The sequence below is a fragment of the Podarcis filfolensis genome (genome assembly GCF_964270895.1).
Source record: "Podarcis filfolensis genome assembly, chromosome: 1".
NCBI lineage: Eukaryota > Metazoa > Chordata > Lepidosauria > Squamata > Lacertidae > Podarcis > Podarcis filfolensis.
In genome coordinates this window covers 25,977,907-26,003,172 of record NC_139604.1, presented here as the reverse complement: position 1 = coordinate 26,003,172, position 25,266 = coordinate 25,977,907, and the positions used below count along the sequence as shown (strand labels likewise).

At 41.5% G+C, this 25,266-nt stretch overlaps 1 long non-coding RNA gene across 1 annotated transcript in view; it reads left to right on the top strand.

Annotated features, from left to right (window-relative positions):
* The first annotated feature begins 1,326 nt into the window (after positions 1-1,326).
* LOC310743792 overlaps positions 1,327-25,266 on the top strand; it is a 37,212-nt gene continuing 13,272 nt past the window's right edge. Inside the window, exons 1-2 of the long non-coding RNA XR_014539226.1 lie at positions 1,327-1,546; positions 14,869-14,993. This is a non-coding gene — a long non-coding RNA (uncharacterized lncRNA). The remainder of the gene's footprint in view (positions 1,547-14,868; positions 14,994-25,266) is intronic.

Below are 25,266 nucleotides of genomic sequence, written 5' to 3'. Positions count from 1 at the left end.
ACACAGCTGAATTTATTCTCCAACCTTATGAATGATACAGAAGTGCAAATGTGACTAATCTAAGGTTATGTGACCCTTCTTTATTATTTCCATGGCTATTTCCATCATGATGAAAAATGTCATTGACGTTTGAGATACTTGCCTGTGAAAATGAATATCATCTTTTTCCAGGTTGTGCTTTTGCATATTTGTTTTCATTTAGATTTATTATTGCATTGTTATGCTTTCTTTCCTGTTCAAAAGCACAGGTATGAGTGTAAGGCTATAACTTTGACAGAAGCATATATGTTTACGTCTTTCCTACACTTTCCTCAGTTGCAAATGACCTTTGAGGGAGAAATTCTGAAAACTTTTTGATGGCATTTCAGGTATTGTTTGTTAATGAACAGGACTGCACCTAGAAAAGCAGACAGACAGACAGAATTTCCCAAGGAATAACAACAAACTGTACAGTTACTCTTTGTAATGGCATCTCCATGGATGAGCAGAATATTTTCCTGTGCCTTTGTCTCGGAAAACACAATTAGCCAACAATAGCAAGTCAATAAAGATCCCCAGCATCATTGTGAAAGGTCAAATTCATATAGCTTGGTGATGTATTAGAAAACTGCAGCTATTAAAATATATATCATCTTTATGCGAAAGTTGATAACGAGGGGAGAGAATGAGACAGCCTTTCATCCATTCTCATGCTGATGAAAACTAATGAAAATGAGCAATATTACAAGCTGTCTAATCTCATTTACAGTTCATGTGCCTGACTCGGAAATAATCACCATTTTGGTAACATGGATGCATCTTAATCTCAGTCTCATGGAGAATGGGATGCAAGAGCTCAATGTTTACCCATAGGGAAGTTGATTTGGGAGATAACATGCTTGTTATTGAGGGAAAGAGGGGATTGGCACAGGTTTCAGATATTCACTCTGGAGAGGGGAGGGAGAGCCCTATGCCCAGGCAATCCTAAATGCATACTAAGAATTTGCATCTAATCTATTGGCAATAAGCAACCTTTCTCCGTGTAAACGTGAGAGAAACAGATTGATGTATTTGCGTTCAGATAGTGTAGAAGGGCTTGGTACAGGTAGCCTGGAATTATGTTTATACTGCTACTAAAAGGAAACTGGCAGTTCCACACTTTACAGAATTAGAGACATTCTTCAATGCCATGGAAAGAGGGAATAAGGATTTGGATGATAAAATGTGTATTAGATGAAGAAACTTTAAATAGAAAATTATACATATAGCATGTTTATCTCACCTGCTTTTTTCCATTGTAAGGATCCCCTCCTAACGTTTCATCTATTTTTATGATCATACCAATGAAAGCCCCCCACCTCTTCCAATACAACCTATGTCTGTTTCCATTGATCACCTATGAATGGGAAATATATAAAATGTCTCACAACCAAGAGTTCAACTGATGGACGGCATCCGAAGAAGAAGCCCCAAATCCCATAAGGCTGAAGTGCAATCAGCTGTATTCTGGACCTGTTAGTGTGAAATTGGGAGTATCATCCAGAAAAATTGATTCTATGGTGCTAAGGTTAGTCACAATCATTTATATATTGTTATTTCAACTGTATTCTTTGCTACTGATTTTAATATTTACTTGACTCATTTGAAAATTCTTTGGTTTTACTGTTAAGGGCGGGGACCCTGTGTCAAAGTATTTTAAATAAATAAATCAAGGCTTAACTTGCAGGCCTAATTAAAATAGTAACTCATTACTATAACAGGCCTAATTGAAATCTAATTGCATTAGGGCTACTGCATATTCATGGATTATTCATGTAATAATAATTGATTAGACAATCAATGTGTCCCCATGGAAACATCGGGAGATTATAACCATCTCCTCCTTCGATCATATTGTGGGGTCAGGAGGAAGTTCACATCTTTCCCATGAGCCACACAACTTGTGAAAGACAAACACCTTGCCAGGCTTGACATTTCGTTTACCCAAGTATGGTAGTTGGAGTTCTTTCGAAAGAGCACTGCATGCAATGAATTGGAAAACAGGGTTTTAGGGAGAAGTGAAGTGAATGAGATAAAAATAGGAGGCGAAAGAAGAATTCAAAAGGTTAAAATAAAAAGCAGGACATGATCGGAAGGCACATAAAACCTTCACATAGCTGAAGCTACGCAGAGGCTACATCTGGTCAATGTCTGCATAGGAGACTGTCAGGTAACCCATTATGGAAGGCAGGATATAATGTTACAAGAAAATGAAATAAAATAATAACATGGGATTTCAGGATGCAAAAGGAATTATCCAAGTTTCCTCAGGGAAGTGAGCCTTTTTGATGTTGTTTAATATTAAAACACAATCCCCCCCAAAAAAACCCAGACTGAATACCTACTTTCTTTCTCACACATATTACTGCTACCACTAATAGAAGGTTGGCTTCATCTACAATATCAATGGTAGGCTTCTACTGACTTTGATGAGCTGACATAATGCCACAGGCAGAGGCCAGAGGAGATATGCGCAAAAAGGATTTGGAATGCACCCTGAAATGCACAATGCATGCATACAACTGACACTAGGGTCCTACCACATTGTTCATACCCCCAGCAGGCTGGTGGGAGGAGTAGCCATCAATGATTCCCTACATAATTTGGACATCATTACATATGATTCATGTGCTCTGTGCAGATGCCCACAAAATACCCGAGGGGATAAACAGAGTTGCATCTACTCCTTTAGCATGTGAAGGTTTCTCACTGGTGTAATGTGAACGTGGACCAGCTCTGCCCTTTAGCACACTTTACATGCTCCTTGTATACCTTTTGGGATTTTCTCATGACAGATTACACAGAGACCTCTAGCTAGCTCAAATATACGAAGTTGTAGAAAACGTAATGAAGATGGATTTGGGGAAACGTGTACATTTATATTGCTTCTCGGTGTTTTTAGTCAGGACTATTGGGAGTTATCATGAAATAATTATCCTGATCATCACTTCATCATCCTCTTTGAATGAAACTGTTTTTTTCCCTAGAACTGTAGTAGAATGACTGCACAGCACTGCAAATAACCAGCTTAATTTTAAGCATATCATTTATCTAAATCTTGCTGAAAGGTTATCTTTTTATAACAGCTTCTCAAGTGAGATCCTACAGTGTCCATAGGATTAGCTGCAGCGAAGAACTGCCTGAGTGCCACTGATAAATGTACCCAGGTGGCAATATGTAAACAAACCAACAAATCAATATATCTATTTGCTTTCTGTGTTTTCAAAATGAGAAAAGAAATTGCAGACTGAGGACTGTTAGTAGAAACTGACACCCCCCCACTCCACTCCACCCACAAAATCACCCCCAAAAATTATCAAGAACTAGATGTGGAACTGAAATATCAAATAGAAATTTGGAGGAGCGAGGACAGTGCAGGAAAGTGCCATGAGGCATTTGGATATTGCCTGTTTCCTCGCTTGTTTAAAGTTTGATGAGCTACAGGTGATATTTCTTTAAAAAAACTATGCATACAACTTTATAAACCTGGAGGATTACTATGATGTAATCGTTGCACTTGCCCCATGTCAGCAAGACATTAGAAACTGCAACATCTGGGAGGATGGGGAAGAGGACTTCACATCTATCTAGCACAGTAATCTTGGGGTCATGGGTTCGAGTCCTACATCAGGCAAAAGATTCCTGTATTGCAGGGGGCTGGATTAGATGAGCCTTGTGGTGCCCCCCAACTCTACAATTCTATGATTCTAAGACCACACCTCCTCTGAACCTTGAATAAGGCAGTGACTCCTTGGACTAGTCTCCCAATCTTCCACAGCAGGTCTTGGGATATGGGGAAGGAGGGTTTCAGCGGGGAGGAGAGAAAGGTAAAGTCCTATTGCATATGTGAAAGTCAGTTGTATTCATGCACATTCAGCAATTGGTACAACCTCTAGCTCTAAAGGCTTTACTTAAATACACTGTATGAAATCCCCATTTTTATTATTATTCGCTTGATGGCGAATCATTGACTCTGTATACACCATTTTGCATTGAACCAATTAAGCAGTGGTGCTGGTGGGAGCTCTGGTCCTTGCCTGATGGGACAACTTTGTTGGTTACCATCCTATGTCACCAACATGTTACATTCTCCTGTCTTGAGAACCTGATATTGCCCTGTTTGAAAGTATTCCAGTAGATGGATAATTTAGATATCTGAGAAACATCTGTTCCAAATACATTATCCCTTGCTGAAGGGGAAAACTAATTTGTCTCTGTCTCCTGGATCCTTTACAGTCCAGAAACCCCGTGCCTGAAGCAAAATGTGTTCAAATACCATACATTGCATTATATTTTTAAAGGAAGTTAGTCAAAAGTGCAGCTCTTTAAGAGCCAACAAGACGGCAGAGCATTCCTGTCCAACTATCTCTAATCTAATCAGTGTCCTGGTTTTCATTTTTCACTTATGCCCATACACACCATTGATACAATCTTTCATTTTAATAATAATAATAATAATCTTATGCTATCCATAGATCTGTATGGATCTATGCGAAGAGGAATAGTATTAAGATTGCTACTTGTGGAGACTTCCGGAGGCGGCGCGACCGGTAATGGCTGCCTTCTCCGAGTAAGGAGAAGGGAGCTCCGCTGTAAACGGGTCGTCCGCTACGGCGAAGCGGAGACCCATCCAGGAAAACCACAGGTGGCAGAAGCCTGTGGTCTCGGGACCCGGCGGGCGCCAGAAGCAGCCCCCAAAACGTTGAAGGGACCCCGTAAGGGGCTCCGGATCGCGGAGGGGGTAGCGGCGCTGTGGGTCGTTGCGCAAACAGCGAAGTGAAGCCGCATTGCTGTTGCCGGTCAGCGCTGTCCTTTCTTCCTGCAACTTTTCTGAACTTTGGAAACTACAACCCGTGAGTAAATTTGGACATTGAAAACTTTCTGAAATTTTCGTCAACTTTCTGAAACTTTTTGAGAACTTTATGGAACTTTTAAAACTTTTTAAAAAAAAGTTGAAATTTGGCTGAAAACGGAGTGAGAATAAGCAGGAAGCCCATCTCCCGCGATACTGAACTTTAAGCAAAGAGCAGGAGGAGTGGAGACAAAAAGTTATGCTTTAACTAAATGCTGGCACCCTGTTAAAGCAGTTTTCTGAGTGAAAGACTTTGAGCTATTGACTTTTGCTGGTCATATGTGGGATGCACTGATATTCTTCTTCTGTGGTACCAGTGGATTATAAAATAAATAAGAATCTCTGGTGCTGGAACTGCCTGAATGAGCACCAGTTTGCAACTTTGGATATATTGAATTCAGGTTTTGAAACATTCTGAGCTGGAACTGGATACTTTGAAACTGTTGCAGTCAAGGCACTGTAAGAAACACTGTTTTGCTTTAAGTTTTACTCTGCTAAAAATAACACACTGTGGAGGCGATAGACATGGATTTAAATTTATAAGTTTAACTTGGATTTGATCTTTTCCCTGAAGACGTATTAAGCTCCCTCTAGAGGATTTTGGGCTTACAGCAGTGACTTTGTTTTACTTTCCCTTTCCCGGCCTCTGTTTGACTATTGCATCTGGGACTCTGCTTTCTCATGGGAACAACTTGGATTGACCTTGGATTACAGATAACTTTGGAATGAGTGGCGCAAGGAGAAGAGGAAGGACTAAACAAACAACTTTAACTTTATCTGCAGCCTCACAGCGTAGATCTTCTGTGCCGGCCTTGCCTTCCACTTTGCCTCCAGACATAGAGGCGGCCTCCCTAATACAGGCAGGGGAGGGTGAGACAGAGGAGCTGCACCTGGGAGATATGGCTTCAGGGACAAGTAGCTCTGTCTTGGAGAAAATTTTGGAGAAACTGGAGGCTCTGGACAAGAAGGCTGATTTGCATACAGCTAAAATTGAACAGAACACAGAAAGTTTGAATAAGCTGACTGGACAAGTTGCACAGAATGCCCAATCCATTGGAGAATTAAAGGAGGCTGTAGGTGAGAATCGTAAACTGGCTGAAGATACTAGTCAAAGATTGGAAGAACTTGAGAAAGAAGTAAGACCACTCAGCAAACAAGTTGGAGAACATCAGATTTACTTTTTGATGACAGAACTGCGAAACAGGGAGACCAACTTGAGGATACGGTCAATACCAGAGGTGGAAGAAGATAATCTTATTGAATTTCTAACTAAGGAATTTGCCAAGTTTTGGGAGTTAGAGGAAAAAGACTTTAAAATTGCATCTGCTTTCAGGCTTGGCAGAGTCAGAAGGACAGAGAAGCCCAGAGATTGTTTGATAACATTGAGATCAAAGGAGGAAAGGGACAAGATTTTGGGCCTGCACTACGAAAAGTCACTAGACATCTTGGGTAAGAGAATTGAAATCTACAAGGACATTCCTAAGCAGTTGCTGGACCTTAGATCTAATTACACGGAATTGGCAAGACTGTTGAGAAGCAACGCAATTATCTTCAGGTGGGAGTTTCCACAAGGATTATCCTTTACCTACAGAGGGAGAAAGATCAAAATCAAAACAGTGGAAGATAGAGACAAGTTTTTGGGAGCACACGGAGAAGACCTCCACAAAGGACTTGGATTGCCAGCGCCAGAACCTCCAGGGGAGCCCGCCCCCTCGGATCCTCAAGGACCGGAGAACAAGGTACCACCCCAGAAAGAATAACCAGATTTATCCAGGATGTCTCTGCAGCTTTTGAGTTGGAACATAAATGGCTGTAACAGTCCCGAAAAAAGGTCTAAAATTTTTCATATTTTAAAAAAGGAACAATTGGACATTATATGCTTACAAGAAACGCATGTGATTAGGCTCCATAGAAAGGTGTTAATAAATAAAAGGCTTGGTCAAGAATTTATATCATCGGATACAGTTAAAAAGAGAGGTGTAGTGATCTATGCAAAAGAGAGCCTTTCACCAAAATTTCTCTTTAAAGACGAAAGTGGAAGAATCCTCGCAATAGAAATACAGTATCAAGGAGAAAAAATTTTGATATTAGGAATTTATGCTCCAAATGAAGGAAAATCGGATTTTTATAAGAAGTTGCACGAGATCATGCTGGACTATCTGGATTACAACAACGTCATCATGATGGGGGACATGAATGGGGTCGTATCAACAAATATGGATAAGTCACAGAACCAGAACATTACTAAAGAGGGAAGACTACCTAAGACCTTTTTTGAAATGACTGACAATATGGACTGGGTTGACATCTGGAGAGTTAGAAACCCCTTGGGAAGAGAAGGAACATTCTTTTCTGAAGCTCAACTGACTTGGACACGAATCGACCAAATATGGATAACTAGAAGTCTGGCACCTAAGGTGAGGAAGGTGGAAATCTGCCCCAAAACATGCTCCGACCATAACGCCTTGAGAATGGATATGACATTGATCCCAATCGGCTCCTTTAGATGGAAGATGAATGATGGCCTGTTTAGAGATCAAAGAATTGTAAAGAAGGCCCAAAAAACCTTAAAGGACTATTTTGAGATTAATTTGAACACTACGGTGGAAAAAAGAACTATCTGGGATGCAAGTAAAGCTGTGATAAGAGGGTTCTTGATCCAACAGAATTCCTTAAAGAAAAGACTGCAAAATGAAAAGAAAGATAAAATTCTGGAAAGTATCAAAGAGTTGGAGAAGAAGTTAAGATCTAACCCGAAGTCCCAACCGATTCTGAGAGAAATTAAACTTTATCAGGCGCAATATTCCAAGCTGATAAATCAGGAAATAGAATGGAAGATTAAAACAATGAAACAAAAAACTTTTGAATCGGCAAATAAATGTGGGAAACTGCTAGCTTGGCAGTTGAAAAGGAGACAAAGATTAAATACAGTAACAAACTTAGAGGTTGAAGGAAGGAACATTCAGAACCCGGGAGAGATTAGAAAGTGCTTCCAGAGGTATTTTAAAAAGTTATATACTCAAGGGCCACAAGATGAAATAGAGATTACACAATTTTTGGAGAGAAATGGATTAGCAAAGCTGTCAGAAGAAAACAGAACAATTTTAAATGGCAAAATAACACAACAAGAGATTGAACAGGCCATCCTGAGTCTGAAACAGGGCAAATCACCAGGGCCAGATGGACTGACCTCTAACTACTATAAGACATTGAAGGATTATTTGATACAACCTTTGTTGGAGGTCAGTAATGAAATAATGGAGGGGAAGAAGGCGCCTGAATCGTGGAAAGAAGCATTTATCACATTGATTCCAAAGTCAGAAACTGAAAAGACACAACTTAAGAATTACCGTCCCATCTCCCTTTTAAATGTGGATTACAAAATATTTGCAGATGTTTTGGCACGAAGATTTAAGAAAGTTTTAAGTGAGATAATCCATAAAGACCAGGCAGGCTTTCTCCCGGGCAGACATATGTTTACTAACACAAGGAACATTATAGACATATTGGAACTTTTACAAACAAACATAAACACCAAAGCAGCTTTAATTTTTATAGACGCGGAGAAAGCCTTTGACAACATTTCTTGGAAATTTATGAAGGGGAACTTAAAAGAAATGGGAGTGGGACGGGGGTTTGAGAACGGGATTGAGGCAATATATTCAGAACAAAAGGCTAAACTGATAGTTAACAATGTGGTTACAGAAGAGTTTAAAATTGAAAAAGGTACACGACAAGGCTGCCCGATTTCCCCATTACTGTTTATTTCGGTTCTGGAAGTGCTCCTGAATATGATTAGGGGGGACCGGTTGGTGGAAGGGATTCAGGTCGGAGCGAAACAATATAAACTTAAAGCTTTTGCAGATGACCTAGTTCTGACATTACAGGAGCCGGAGTCTAGTTTGAAAAGAGTACTACAACTGATTCAAAACTTTGGTCGAGTGGCAGGATTTAAGTTAAATAAGCAAAAAACTAAAGTTCTGGGGAAAAACATGACAGATATTGAGTTGGAACAGCTTCAGAAAGAGACAGAACTAAATGTGGTTAAAAAAGTTAAATACCTAGGGGTAAACATAACAGCAAAAAATCTGAGTTTATTTAAAGATAATTATGAAAAATGTTGGTCAGAGATTAAGAGAGACTTGGATAGTTGGTCAAGATTAAAACTTTCATTGCTAGGCCGAATAGCTGCCATCAAGATGAATGTATTGCCAAAAATGTTATTTTTGTTTCAGACACTGCAGATTGTAGACAAGACAGAGTGCTTCCGGAAGTGGCAGAAAGATATCTCTAAATTTGTCTGGCAGGGCAAAAAGCCCAGAATCAAATTTAAAATATTAACAGATGCGAAAGAAAGAGGGGGCTTTGCCCTGCCAGACTTAAAGTTGTATTATGAAGCTGCAGCTTTCTGCTGGTTAAAAGATTGGTTACTTCTTGAAGATACGGATGTCTTGGATTTGGAAGGTTTTAATAATGCGTTTGGATGGCATGCATATTTATGGTATGATAAAGCTAAGATAAATAAGGCCTTCAAGAACCATATTGTCAGAAAATCAGTTTTTAATGTCTGGACAAAATATAAAGACTTACTGGAGAATAAAACTCCGAGGTGGCTGTCACCCCTGGAGGCTAAGGCTCGGAAAAGAGCCAATATGGAGGCCAACTGGCCAAAATATTGGGAGATAATAGAAAAGGATGGTGACAACTGGAAATTGCAGAGTTTAGAAAAGATGAGAGACAAAGTGCGAGACTGGTTACACTATGCTCAGATTAAAGAAGTGTTTAAAAACGACAAAAAGTTAGGATTCCAAGTGGAAAAGTCAAAGTTAGAAACTGAACTGTTAGAACCTAAGACTAAGGTACTTTCAAGAATGTATAACTTGCTGCTGAAATGGAACACACATGACGAAATGGTAAAATCAACAATGATAAAATGGGCGCAGGATATTGGGTATAATATTATGTTTGAAGATTGGGAAAGGTTGTGGACCTCTGGGCTGAACTTCACTGCATGTAATGCGTTGAAGGAAAATGTGATGAAAATGATGTATAGATGGTACATGACCCCTGTCAAACTGGCTAAAATATACCATTCGTCTGATAGCAAATGTTGGAAGTGTAAGGAAAATGAAGGAACATTTTTTCACCTCTGGTGGACCTGCCCTAGAGTGAAGGCCTTTTGGGAGAAAATATATAATGAATTAAAAAAGGTGTTTAAATACACCTTTACTAAGAAAGCAGAGGCCTTTCTCCTGGGTATTGTCGGCCAGAGTGTGTTAAAAGAGGACAGAACATTCTTTTTGTACGCAACAACAGCAGCAAGAATATTAATTGCCAAGAATTGGAAAACTCAGGAGCTACCCACTGTGGAAGAATGGCAGATGCAACTGATGGACTATATGCAACTAGCCGAGATGACCGGCAGAATTCGAGACCAGGGAGAAGAAAGGATGGAAGAAGACTGGAGGAAATTTAAGACTTATTTACAAAAATATTGTAATCTGGCTGAGTGCTGAATAGGATGCCAGTGCAGACAATTGTCTACCATTAAAATAGATTTAAAGTCGAATTATATGTCAAACCAAATTAAGATTATTAATTAAGATGAGTTAAATGATAATTTGCTTGAAAATAATTTAATAATGATGTAAGTGTATGCGGGAGGTGTGGGGGAGTCCCATGTAACAATTGAAAGATGTTAAATGGACAACGATAAGTGCTTATTTGATATATGTTTTATTTGAAAACTTTAATAAATATATTATAAAAAAAAAAAAAGATTGCTACTTGTGTTTTTTCAAGTTATGGAATGAGTCCCAGAATGACTCGTGAAACTGGAACTATGAAAACAACTTTGTGGAATGATATAGATAGGTGCTTACATGATCTTTGGAGTTGCATCTTTCAAGGTTGAAGTCTTTGTGTCTGGAAAAGGAGCCCCCTTGTTTATGGTACAGGTAAGGGTGGGAAAATCAGTTGCACCATTGATGCAAGCATTTCTCTACATGCCCCACACTGACCATCACATATGATATCAAGTGTGGGGCAGATGAACCTGGTGTGGAAGAAATGGTCTCACAAGCCAACTTGGATCCTGTGTATGTAGATGGAAACCAGAATAAAATTCTATGTTCAGAAGCTTATAAAATCTAGCCCAGTACGTTTCTGAGCACAATTCAAAGTGTTGGTGCTGACCTTTAAAGCCCTAAATGGCCTCGGTCCAGTATACCTGAAGGAGCGTCTCCACCCCCATTGTTCAGCCCGGACACTGAGATCCAGCACCGAGGGTCTTTTGGTGGTTCCCTCATTGCGAGAAGTGGGGTTACAGGGAACCAGATAGAGGACCTTCTCGGTAGTGGTGCCCACCCTGTGGAACACCCTCCCTTCAGATGTGAAGGAAATAAGCAGCTATCTTATCTTTAAAAGATATCTGAAGGCAGCCCTGTTTAGGGAAGCTTTTTAATATTTAATGCTGTATTGTTTTTAACACTCAATTGGAAGCCACCCAGAGTGGCTGGGGAAACTCAGCCGGATGGGCGGGGTATAAATAATAAATTATTATTATTATTATAGCCATTGATGAAAAAGGTGATAGAAAGTCCGAGGGTGACAATCAACTAAGTTTGTAGGCCCACTGAAATGAATGAACATGGCTAATTTCAATAGGTCTTCTCTGAGTAAAACTTGGTTGAATCTCACCCCAAGAACACATGCTACTGAGCCAATGAAACCAAAAGGCAAACACCCAGGTGTCCTATTGAAGTTGATGCAGGAGATCAGAACTTGTCTAAGGGCTCATCTACACTTACCTTCCACATTTCTAGCCATAGATCCAGGGGCGAAGGAAAGCTCTCCAGCACCTGGGGCGGGGTGACGAGAGCCCACAGGGCCAGGGCAAACCGCCTGGCGGCACACACGTGTACACCGCTGCATACAGCGGTGTCACGCATGCACTGTACAGGTGGCAGCGGGATCCTCCACTCACGGCGGCGTGGTCCTCTGCTCGTGGCTGCAGCAGGGCAGGGCAAACCGCCCGGCGGCGGATGTGCAGCACTGCTACGTACTGTGCATGTGTGGCATTGCTACATACGGCGCATGTGCGGTGCCACTACGTATGGCGGCGGCGCACATGCACCGTACGGACAGCAGAAGGATCCTCCACTCGTGGCTGTGGTGGTGTGATGGCAGCGGCTTACGCTGCCGTGCCCGGGGGCGGTGGGGCGCCCCCCCCCCCAGGGTGCCTTCTTGTCACTCCCCTGAGAGATAGCACGCAGGGTGGACCGCCCCCTCCCCCTTCCTATGCCACTGCATAGATCTGGGCTTCCGAGGTCCAGGTCTGAGCGCACACTTTATTTATTTATTTAGCCCTGCTGTTTTCCCCATGAAAACCCACTCTTTGCCACTGAATAAGAGCAAATGGCAATCCAAGGAAAACCCAAATTGCTCCAAGTCAGCGGTAAAGATCGGGCTTCCCACAGATTGCCATTTGCTCTGAATCAGCAGTAAAGAGCAGGCTTTTGCAGAGAAAGTGGTGGGGTGGGGGGTGGGTAAGTAAGTGGTCAGACATGGACAGAGAAAGTGTGGACCTATGTCTAGAATGTGCAGGGCAAAAGATAAGTGTGGATAAGCCCTAAAATCAATGATGCATTTGCCCAATTGTGCTCATGCAAATTGTACTTTAGCACTAGTCACATTCCAAATATTGAACAGAAGAAGCCCAATCAGGTTTTGCTATGAGATTTTCACCTCATGTCTTTGAATAACAATCTAAGCTCTTGCTAGACCATAATGAGAGTCTAGCTACAGGGACTTTATCTTTGTTTTTAAGGAAGATGATAAATACAAACAACATTTGAGTTAAACCTTCCCCAGCTATTTAATAACTTTAAGCAAAGATGGATAGAGATTCCTTTATCACACAAGGGAAGGATGAACTGATTTAAATGAGTATTCTCCGTGGGATACTGTTACTATTTTAAGTTCTTCCAGCTGCGTTCCTCATATGGTGGATTTTAACAAGTGGAATTTATTTACAAATGAATTTGTGCAGAGCTAAATGGAACTGAAATGTTTTTCCTAAGAGAATGGTTTCCTTTTTACATTTCAAATATCCATCTTCTTAATATGAAGTAGAGTTCAGCTGAAATGAGAGTTGCAAGATGAAATTGCAAGCAAATCTTCCTATTTCATATCTGTTAGCAAAAGCTGTGATTTCTGTTCTCTCATTGTGTTTTGTTTCCCAGTATTCCCATTGTGAATGTGGTTGGATTTAGGGCTCTTTTTATGGGGTAGTGTGCAAATTAAAATGAAATTCATAAACAGCTCCAAATCAGTCTTTATCTATGGTTTCAACAGTACAACATATAATATGGTGAAATGTATCTGCTGAAAAGCCTTTCTAGACCAGAAGTTAATCTTCTCTACTTCTTGGTCATTAACCTCTTCGTGGCATCAACACATTAAGCTGAACAGGGATGAGTGAAACTGTCAAGTTCAATTTCTCTCTGTTTCTTGTTTTTCTAATCTTAAATTCAGCTCTCCACATTTCCACATCAGTCAGTGTGCATTTAAAGAAAATGAAAAAAGAAGGCTGCATGAAAATTCATCAGCATTTTAGTACAGATTTCACCCACTATATGAAATTTTGTATGCAATTTTGCCTAATATACATATTTTTGCAACCAGTAATTTTGTGCACCAGTTTTGTAATCTACCCTGGTATATGCAATCTGGGACAGATTACTTGGCTGGAGAACTGCATTGTGAGATCTGGAGATGTGCAAATTCTGAAGGTCTGGTTTCTTTTGGTTTGTGTATTGTTTTGCAAAGTTCAGATTAGGTAGGTTTGCATTTAAATGTTGTCTGAATTGAATTTCTCCCTCCATCTCTAAAGCCATAGCAATCTGCTTATATGACTCGATAATAAAAATTAAGGGGCGAGGTGCTCAAACACTCATAGAACATACTGCCAGTACCTTGAACATAACTCATCCAAATCCCTAGGCTGTGCATGCTTGCTGAGTTCATGCTGTACATGATTAGTTGGGCATTATTCAAAGCTAAGTTCTGAAACAGGATTCAGGATAGAGCTCAATAGATGTCAATATAGATTAGGGGTTGCCAGCCTGGTGTCTCGAGATGTTGATAGGCTACAATTCCCATCATCCTGGACCACTGGCCATGCTAGCTGGGCCTGATGAGAGTTGGAGTCTAACACTATATGCAGCGCACTATGTTTAATGTAAAGCATTAAAAGAACGACTTCTCGCTTTAAAATAAATAGCAATTCCTGGAGGAAATTGATGTATTACCATTCTACAGACTGCCAATTGAATTATGCTGTTCAGCTCATGTTATATAATGATACTTGACATTCTCAATTTCAAGAGGAAAAGGGGAGCCGAACAACAATTATCTAGAATATGGTGCTTTGGAGGTATGTTTGCAGATGCCGATCTGGTTTATAGCAAGCCTAGATTGATGTGTATGTAGCAAAAGGAGGTACCTTTCTCCGTGTGTAAAAAAATAAGTAGAATGTAAAATGCTGTGTTTGCTGTTTTGTTTACTAGTGTTGTGGAAAATCATCTACACACACACACACACACACACACACACACACAAATGCTCTGGTTGCTACCACACTGCCACCCTTTTATTGATGCCTCACCATATCTCTTTGCAATATCTTTATAACCGAACTCCCAGATTTAAGGACGCTGCATGAGGTTCAAATGCCTTCTAACAAAGTTATTTTGGCACACACACCAAGCTGCATCTTTTCAGTGCTTGCTTTGTAAAGTTCCAGGGTAGAGGCAGGGTCTTAAGAGGCCTACGCTTCCTGATGTGAAGTCATTATTCCCCTCTGAAGCTGTTATAGTCACTGTCATGCAATAAATCTGCCCTGCAGTTTTATAATTTGTGCTGGAGCTGGCATCTGTGACACAGCATTGGAGGGATAATAGGAAAGATTTTTATCTTCTGCTTCCTGGTCCTTGCAGAATGTCAACGACACAGCACAAGAGAGCCATGCTGGAAAGTGTCACTGTTAGGTGAGAAACAACCAGGAAAGGGAGCGGGGGCGAGGAAGCATCTTCAAGAATCCAATTGCAGCAGACTCTTGAAAGTAAGTCAAGGACAGACACGTGAAATCTCTGCAAGTACAATACCCACAGTGCATCATACCACAGGCTGATCTATTCTTGCTTTCAAGGGCTGCCCTAAATGTTCACCTATAATTTTTTTTTCTGGGGTAAACATTCTGCTTTAAAAGAGTATGAAGTGGAGTCGAGTAGGTGGGGAATCCCATTTCTCTTCGCAGCCTTTGTTTCCTTGAGCTGCTGTTCTTCAGCACCACTTCCCCTCTCAGGTCTCTTTCATGTAGGAACATATGCTGCCTTACATTGGTACTTCTAGCTTAGTCTTGTCTACAATGAATGGCAGTGGCCCTCTGGGGTTTGATTGGACCTGGACCTTCTGCCTGCAAAGTAGATTGTTACCTGTGGACTACAGCCTTTGCCTTCAAGTGATTTCACAGCCACATAGAGAGCAGTAGTCCTGGGTCAATGTTACCAAGGCCCTGATCAATGTGGCCAATCTATCCCTGCTCAGGAATGGCCAATACTGGTGTACCAGCCAAGGCCAGAATAAAGCACTCCTGGCCACTGAGGATACCTGTGGCTCTTGTGCCAGTGATGGATCTAAGAGTACTCCCAAGGTATATATACCTCCTTCTTCAGGGAGTATGCAATCCAGTCAAGAACAAAGGGGCAATCTGTGATGCCAATCTGCAATTTATTTTATTTTATTTTTTGCTGGGGGAGGTAATTCCTTCGTATCTCTAATGAATTTGCAAGTGCTTCGCCAAGAGAGGAAGATATGACAGTATCAAATTGCACATGCCGTACAATCATACATATTATTTTTGAAACTGAACCCAGTAACTTACCCAGTTGTTTATGATCCTGCCCTTTCCAGTTCTCTCTCTCTCTCTCTCTCTCTTTCTCTCTCTCTGTCTTTTCAACCTCTTTTAGATTAGCAAAGTGCTTGCAAACTGAATAGAAAGCCAGGGGAGGAGGGGGTCACACTGCAGCAGAGTGACAGTTTGCCCACCTGATTAAAATGTTCATCAGCTTTGCTGACCCTTTTGGGTCAGCCTTATTGCTTTTTTTGGGGGAGGGGGGAGTTTAGAAGCATTGACATGAGGAGGAAGTCGTTGTGGCTGGTATTTCATAGGGACTGTCTGGTGATGGAAGGGAATTTATCAGTCGAAGAGATAAGGGGCCAGTTTTCAGCAATCCACTTTCCACCAATCATGGCCTTCACCAATCCAATCTGCTCCAATGGTTTGGGTGACCCAGTTAGGGAGAGTGCAGGGCACTGATGGTAGCTCACTGGAAATCGCTCCCTCCCCATTCTTCTGATGGATTCCAGTAGACAGTCATCACTGGATGTCACTATAGTTTGCTGTTATCTGCACTATACATTGGGAGCACTATGGTAGCACTTTAAACAGTCACAGCTTCCCTCTAGGAATCCTGGGAACTGTAGTTTGTTAAGGATAGAGAGAGTTGTGAGGAGATCCCCTGTTCCCTCCACAGAGCTACAATTCCTACAGTTCCCTGTGAAGAGACATTTGTTCCTCTGGATCCTACCCTTTATGTGCACTTCTGATGGTGTCTACTGGTTGTAGAAAAGATAAGCGAAAGTAAAACACTTTGTATACTGAAAAGGAACATGACATTATCAAGCCCTTTAAGGTCCTATATTATGCCGCACGTTTTGCCTTCAATTTGTTTATGCATGCCTTTGAAGTGGTGGTTTTTTTGGGGGTGGGGGTGGGCGGGCGTGTTTTAAATATACTTTTGGCCTATATTTGACATCATCGAGCCCTAGAATAGTACAACAAATTCGCAATTGCTCTGTTTCCATAGCTCCATGCAAGGAAACTTCCTCAGTGTTTCTCATGCACTAAATAATATTAAGGTTTAAGGTAAAAGCTATCCAAGAAGTGAGGCTCTTCTTAGCCTTGCTGTCATTTCCACTCTAAAATGCTGCCACTTATTTACAGAGCACTTGATGAGAAAAAGACCGGAATGGAGGTTACACTAATAATGAAGACATTAAGTGGGGGGAAACCATGGTTGTGTCATTCCCATTTCAGGAAACAGCTCTCTGTTTTCATGCTGATGTATGAAAGTGCTTGTTGCTAGGAATTCGTGGTTCTTTCATTTGAATGGGCCAATTAAATGAAGGTTTCGGAAACCTTTTCTTAATAGAAAAATCCAATTCCACTGTGAAAACTTTGAGCTGTTTAACACCAAAGCAAAGCAATAGCTGAAACTACTGATTAACCATAGAGTTTCCTTTTTGAATGGGGGGGGGGGGCTGGGCAACTAACATTTCATCCAGGTGAGATAAAACAATAAATTAAAACAACAAAACGAAGCACTAAAAAGAGTTAAGAAGTAAAACGGAAGAGAGGATAAAAACAAGTGCTAAGGGTTGGTTATAGAGCAGAAACTTGCCTTAGAGTTGGCCTTAGAGCTCAAAACCCTGCTTCAAGCACTCGGCAGCCATCTTGTCCCCCCTCATCATCCAGGTGTCAGAGTCCTTTGTTTGTTGTTTATTATTATTATTATTATTATTATTATTATTATTAAAAAAACACTTTCACTATATTTATTAACAACATTCATTCAGTAATTCCATACATACTGACATTAACAACATTACACTTATATTTCTAAGCGATAAGAAAAATAACAAAGAAAACATCAACGAATGCATGCCCAGTAGATCAACCAATTGTTTCTTTTCTTCTTTCTTTTTCACATAAAAACCAGACCACTAATCTTAGTGGCCAATGGGGAAAGCCTTCTTTCCCCACAAATACATTTCCCTGGGCTATGTACAACTAGGGATAGGCAAATCCATCAGTCTCCGTTCTCTCATTTTTCTACTCTTCTGTTAAGTTATCCACATTTCCGCAGCAAGGTGTGATTCCTTTTTTTTAAAAAAATAAAAAAATCCTCGTCAATATTCATCAGTATTTTAATGTGAATCTATCCTAATTATATACATTTTTGCAAAGCAGTTTTCCTAATTCTGGCCTCACGCAGGTCACTGCTGAAATTTGAAAGACCAAAGTCCACCCTTGTAAGAACTGTTGGAAAAGGAAGGCAGAAGAACTTGATGGATATTTTTCCATAGTTCGGCAAGGCCCAAAGTGTGAGGAGTTTGAATGTAAGGCCTCTTTGCCTTTAATTGCTTGAGGGGAGTGCCATAGCTCAGTGGGAGAATCTCTGACACATCGAATGTCCCAGATTCAATCCCTTGCATCTCCAGGGAGGACTGGGAATGTCTCCTTTCTGAAACCCTGGAGAATTACTGCTAGTCAGTGTAAAAGGTAAAAAAAAGGTAAAAGATCCCTGGACAGTTAAGTCCAGTCAAAGGCTGAGTACAGGACCGCCTCTCCTGGTATGTCCTGCGGAGGACCTTAAGGTCCACATATAACAACACCTTGGAGGTCCCAAGTCGCAAGGTGGTTAGATTGGTCTCAACTAGATCCAGGGCCTTTTCAGTACTAGCCCTGACTTGGTGGAACTCTCTGTCACAAGAGACTAGGGCCCTGTGGGACTTGACATCTTTCCGCAGGGCCTGCAAGACAGAGCTGTTCCACCTGGCCTTTGGTTTGGACTCAGTCTGACCCTTCTGTTTCCCTCCCCTTACGGTTTTGATCTATGGGCTACTATTAAAATGAGGCCGCATTTTAAATTATAGTTTAACCTGTATTTTAAATTGGGTTTTTTTATTTTAAATTGTATTTAATTGTAATTTTACTGGTGTTAGCCACCCTGAGCCCTGCTCTGTCAGGGGAGAGCGGGGTATAAATAAATAAAAAAAATATTTATATTATTATTATCTCGCTTCAGGATGAGGGAGCCAGCGTTTGTCCACAGACAGCTTTCTGGATCATGTGGCCAGCATGACTAAACTGCTTCTGGCACGCCGTGACAGAAGCCAGAGCACATGGAAACACCGTTTATCTTCCCGCCACAGTGGTACCTATTTATCTACTTGTACTGGTGTGCTTTTGAACTGCTAGGTTGGCAGGAGCGGGGACAGAGCAACGGGAGCTCACCCCATTGTGGGGATTCAAACTGCCACCTTCCAATCAGAAAGCGCAAGAGGCTCAGTGGTTTAGACCACAGCACCACCCGAGTCCCCTTGACTAGTCAGTGTAAACAGTATTGAGTTAGATGCCTTCTTAAGTTAAATGCTTTAAAGTGGGCCGCTTTTATTCTGAAAGCATTACCAGTTCTTTCTTGTTTTTCTGTCATTTCCACGGAGACAGCATTACAATAGCTTTCCACTTCTTTGAAAAGAATTATTCTGCCCCCTACCCCCCAATATACTTTTAAAAATATGCTTGCTTCAGAAACACATTCTCCTTTTTTTGTTAATTAAATGTAAGGGAAACGAGTTTGTTTCTCCAGAGGCTTTTCAAGCCAGCTGTTTGCCACTCACACTTAACTTTCTTACTTTGTCGAGAGTTGCCACTCTTAATTGTTGAAGACAGAGTTAGAGAACATCTAGCATCTATCTTGAGCCCCTGATCTTCTGTTCTGCTGAGAAATTGCATGCATTGGACCAGATGGAGAAGAGGGCCCTCGTGGTCCTTCTAAAAACTGGGCGACAACACATGTACACACATACATACAGCCAGTGGCGTAGCGTGGGGGGTGCAGGGGGGGCGGGCCGCACCGGGCGCAACATCTGGGGTTAGGGCAAATCCACGGGTTAGGGGGCGCAAATCCATGGGTTAGGGGGCGCAAATCCACGGGTTAGGGGGCGCAAATTACTTGCCTTGCCCCGGGTGCTGACAACCCACGCTACACCACTGCATACAGCCACCTCAAAGAGAAAATCTTCCTGATAATTAAGTGTTGTTAACAGCCAAGTTGTGAAAGGTTTTCAGCGCCAAATATGTCAGTAGAAATTATTTGGAAATAAAAATGTCACGCCTGTACTTTTGACATGTTCAAGAGGACATACAGTCAAATATAGACCTGTTAAGTCATTTTTATCAGGATTTAGCTAATTAACTCTGGTTTTAAATTATTAGTTGTGTACAAATTATATTTCACTTTGTGCTGGGAGGTTGAATAAACTTACACGCAACAGCAGATGATGTCTGACAGCTTGAAAGTCTGGTCCCCTCAACTTCTGCTATGTATCAATAGGTCTAGTCAGCTAAAAGGCCTTGATGAGGCAGCAACTGTCACACAAACATTCCAGTTGTCATTGCAGATGGCTCTGGGAGGGACCCATGGCATCCGGGGAGGAATGGTGTATCATCACATTGGGTCCATCCCTGGGCCCTTTACAGCCACAATTTGGAAGGTCTCAGTGTGCTAGTACTGCAAGCAGCAAGAGTTTCTAACAACTTGGGTTGGCTGTGGAGAAAATAAATACTAAGCTTTAAAGATCGACCTTGGACCCCTCATGACAATTGTGTGTTTTTGGTGGTGGGTTTTTGCTTCTGCTTAAAATAAGCAAACAAAAACTTTACAAATGGAATGGAAACTGGGATGAACATGGGGCCTGCACATTCTCCAACTCACCCACCCATTCTCTTTCTCCAAGTCCTGTTTTGGGAAGGGAAAGAGATGTGGTAATGCAAAGTTACCTAATCCACATTTCCTGAAGCAATGTGCGCACAGAGATATCCTACAAGACTTCTAGTTCTCTGAATTTTGTGGTGTAGCTCTCCAACAAACAGAGAAAGAAGCGAAAAGAAAGGGTTTAAAAATGTGTACATTGGGAAAAGTGTGCACAAAGTGGGTTTGCAGAGACCTTTGTGCTGATGGAACAAATCAGAAGAGCAGACTGTTGAATTCCTCCTTCTGTGCTCTCACCACTTGGATCTGGGATTTAGGGCCTGAGGCACACTGTGGTGTAGGTAAAAAGAGCATGGATCCCCAGGAAAGAATTGTTAGAATTCCTGATCTATGATTGCAGTCATAGGATTGTTGTCTTTCACATGATGGTGTGTGTTTTGACTCCACAGAGTGGGAAGTGACGGAGACAGGATGTTTGTGTAACTGTGTTCCATGAAGTGGGACTATTGTCCTTTGTTCTTTCTCTCTTTGCTGTCTGATGCTAGAGAGAGAGGGAGCCATGTTGCAGTGCTCTGTGTGTGTTTATATGTAAATAAAGTAGATTAGCCAATATGCTGAGTTGCTGAGGTCTGTTACGCAACTGTGCAAACTCTGCGGATCCCTAAGTGTGCCGGTGTCGGTTGGCATCAGTCACTGTGATGTTCGGGCTGAAGAAAGCTTATGAAGCTCCCGGATGATCAACCAGGAGGGAGGGAACATGCCAGTTGGGCATGTGTCTCTGCCAGGGTCCTACTCCAGTGTAGGCTGAACTCCTGACAAGAATCACACCCCAGCAAGTGTTCAATTGTGCCAAAGGTAGTGAAGGGAGAACACTCCATGTTCTAGGAAGTCTAGCAAAGTCCCCTTCATACTCAGGGGTACTTAATAAGCACATTTTGGGTGGTGCTGTTAGGCTCAAATCCCATGACAACATCTAGATTTATTGGGTGGCCTTCCCACCATTTATCCTCTGTAAAAAGGAAATAGTAGTGGCTTACCTCACAGCCTGATTGTGAAGATGAATTGGAGAAGGAACAGGATATGTTGCCCATTTAAATATGCCATAAAGAATTTTACAAAAGCAACAGGCTTGCAGGCAGTGTTGCAACTTCTCCCTCTCTTCACTTTAAATTCCCCTCAGATGGGTGAAGAGGGCAGATTCCTCTGTTTAAGGTCACTCACGATTACCAGCAAGGCTTAAAAAAACCTGTGCTTTAATCAATTAATCACACAACTAATTGACTAAAGCATCCTGCTCTAATTTACAAATGGGCATACAGAACTCATACCAGGACCTAACCTTGAAATGATCTCTGTGTTTCACCAATAAAGTGGATTTTTTGGGGGGAAATCAATTCAGCAGCATTTCTCAAGGATTATCTAAAATCTATATATGTGGCCAATACAAAATGAGGAGAAACTCTTATTCTGGTTCCCTCTCAGTTGGTACAGCCTAATACAGGGAAGGGGGCGGGGGACAAACAAACCAAGGACCACATTCCCTCAAGAGGAATTTTCTGCGGACCATGTGGCAGATGTGGGTGGGACCAGTGACAAAAATGGGAGGAGCGATGCTGCATTCCAGGAACACAGGCTTTTACACATATACATGCGCTTACATTTCCATCTTTGATCTAGGGAAAATCAAAGATCACAGTCTAAGCAAACATTCCAGTCAAGCAAAAGCACTCAAGGAAAGCAGATAACAGGGGCCATGAAGGGTATGGCCTGAGGAATATTACCCAAGGAAGGGGCATGAGGGCATCCACCCTGGCCTAACCAATGAACACCACTGTCTCCTTTTCTTTCTTTAAAAACTTTTTTTTAAGTGCTCTATTACCTACTTTATTGAATTGCCTTTCTAAATAAGAAAAGCCCGTTCAAAAAAGGAGATGTTCCAATCCATTGCAAGTTTCTCTCCCTTTCATGAGAGTTCTGTTCCAAGTGCTGGCAAGTCCTGCCACTGACCACACCCTCACAATTGCAGGTCTGCCATGCAGTCAGGGACAGACTGTATCAGGCCCGGACAACCATGCCAAATTATCTTCAAATAAATACTTCTAAAATATTTTGCAGACCTTCTAATGAAACTGTAGGCTTGTTTTAAGAAGCATAACAGCCTCTGCCTAATCTGTTCCTTCAGAAGTAAGCCCTATCGATTTCAGAGGATTTGATTCCATGCAAATATACTTGGGCCTGAAGCCAACTAACCATTTGTAAATAAAATTAACAAGGCAGTCCATCTAAACGGCATGTTTGTTTTGAAGGCAGTATAAAGTTTCACTTCATGCACTTAAAGTAATTCTGGATAACTTTTGCTCTATCTTTATAATTGGGAGAGAGTAAGAGGGATCACAACAGGCCCCATCCCACACCTGAACACAACGGGCTTCCTCCAATGGCAAAACTATGAGTATAGCATCCTCTACAGTTCTCAATATCCATATATGGGGGGATTCACATATAGGGAAAGGTGCTCCTTCTAGTATTTGGGTCCCAAGCCATTTAGGGTTTTATATTTTAGCAGCAGTAGTGAACAGGAGCCTGATTGTACTGAACAGGAGACCAAAGTGGATTCAGAAGAAACTGTCATGGGTCAGGAGTCAGCTTTGTCTGCTGAACAGCAGCCTAAAGGGGGAGAAGGTGGAATGACTCCACTTGCAGCTGAGCAGCCTGACTTCGTATGTGAAATATACTCAGAGTTGAGTGTGAATTTCATGCTCTTTATTGAGCTCATAGTAGCAATGAATGAAACTTTCCCCAAAACGTCTAGCTATATATACATTATTTACACAATGGGCCCCGTGTGATTGGCTAATTCCGGGCTGCTCCTGTAGGCCAATGAGGTTGCTGATTCACTTCATCCAGGAGCCTGATTGGCTGCTCCTGAAGGCCAATCAGGTCACTGATTCATTTCCACCTGGAGATGGATTGGGTGGCTCCTGCGGACCAATCAGACTGCTGCATTCTGGATCCTATTGTTCTAGCATTCAGCTCAGTAAATAACAGTATGTGGATTATGTCCCTAGTCTCTGTTTGCTTGGCATTGGGACTTGGACAGGGCTACAACAGAACCAGTACTATGTGACTCCATCATGCTATACTACTCAGAACTGGCAGTGTTGTACACAAGCTGGAGCTTCCAAATCATCTGGAAGGGAAGCCCCACGTAGGACAATGTAACAGTAATCTAAAATTCCTTTATACTACAGCATAAAGGAATGTGGCTAGGCTAGCATAGTTCAGGAATGGCTATAGCTGGTGAACAAGACTGAGCACACCTGAGCCTCCACTGACAAAGTTGGATCAAGAAGGTATCTTCTGCTTGGAGGTATGAGTACCTCAGTTTCACATTATGACCTGGTGCTATGCAGTGGATCTAGTACAGTCCTGATGCAGCTGCTGTGGTCATGATGCAATTTTGTTTGTGTGTTTCTGCAGCTGCAGGGAGTTTGGTGATGAAAGGAATTGGCAATACCCATGTTCACAGGCCTTCATCTCTGCATGAACAAATATGGTCATGTACAAAGGACCTTTATTATATTATCACCATAGTCATTATTCAGCACCCCTCACCCCAAATCTGCTCCTGCAAATGTATCTTGTAAACCTTAACTTGGGGGAATGACCAGAAGTTTTACTTCTATTGTCTAGTTTTTTCCTATGCAAATCATTGTCAACATTTTCTCAGTGAATCAATATACTCAGCAATTTCTTTCCCTCTCTCCAGGTCACTTGATGATTAAGTATGTGCCAATGTAAGTCACCAGCTGAAGTTCCAGGTCATTTATTGTATTTAATATTATAGGGAAAATCCATTTAGATGAGGAAATTTGGTAATTAGCTCCAAGGTGAGCTATGTTTAATCTACCCAGATGAAACTAACTCAGGTTAAAATCAGTACATTTGTTGCAGTAATTTTGTTATTGGATTCATCATCTTTGTATGTGATTTAATACTTTGTGCTTGAGGAGCTAATTTTTTTTTTAATCCATCTGTGAAATTCACAGCTTTGAGATACATTTTGGAAAGTGTTCCATGTGCCCCTGATCTCTGGTGCCAATCCTGCTGTAATTTGCATAAATTACACATTTATGTGTATGCCCACATTTTTTCCACCAGTCACCTACTTGATCTGCAATTGGAGGCCAGAGGCTACAGCTGAAACAGATGCTTGCAAATGCTCTCAGTTGGTGGGTTTTCCAGTGTTGCCATTCAGAAAACCAAATGACAAATTCCAAATTAAAAATAACATTTTGGATATGAATTATTAATCTTTTTTAAAAATAATTCATAATTGTATTGCAGTGGTAGCCAACATGCTGCCCTCAGGCTGTTGATGGACTACAAATCCCATCATCCCTGACTATTGGTTAATTTACCAGAGGATGATGGGAGTCATCTTAAGGGCACCACTTGGCTACCCCTGTTGTATGTCATTATTTGTAGATGCACACCCTTGCAGTGTTGTCTGTGAATCGTAGTAGAGGGGGTAAGCAGGGAGGCCCATATGTTGGCTAGATAACCACACATTGTTTCTTTTCCTGCGGTGAACATCATGAGTCACAATATCTTGTCCCGGGATTGGCGGCCAGAATAGTCTTCATATTTACAACAATAGCAGGCCACCTGGAGGAGGAGTTGGCAGCAGCATTTATGGCATGGCGTGTGTGTGTGGAAAGGGCAACAGTGGGGAAATCATACCATAGGAAGAATAGATTTATGAAAAAGCTAACT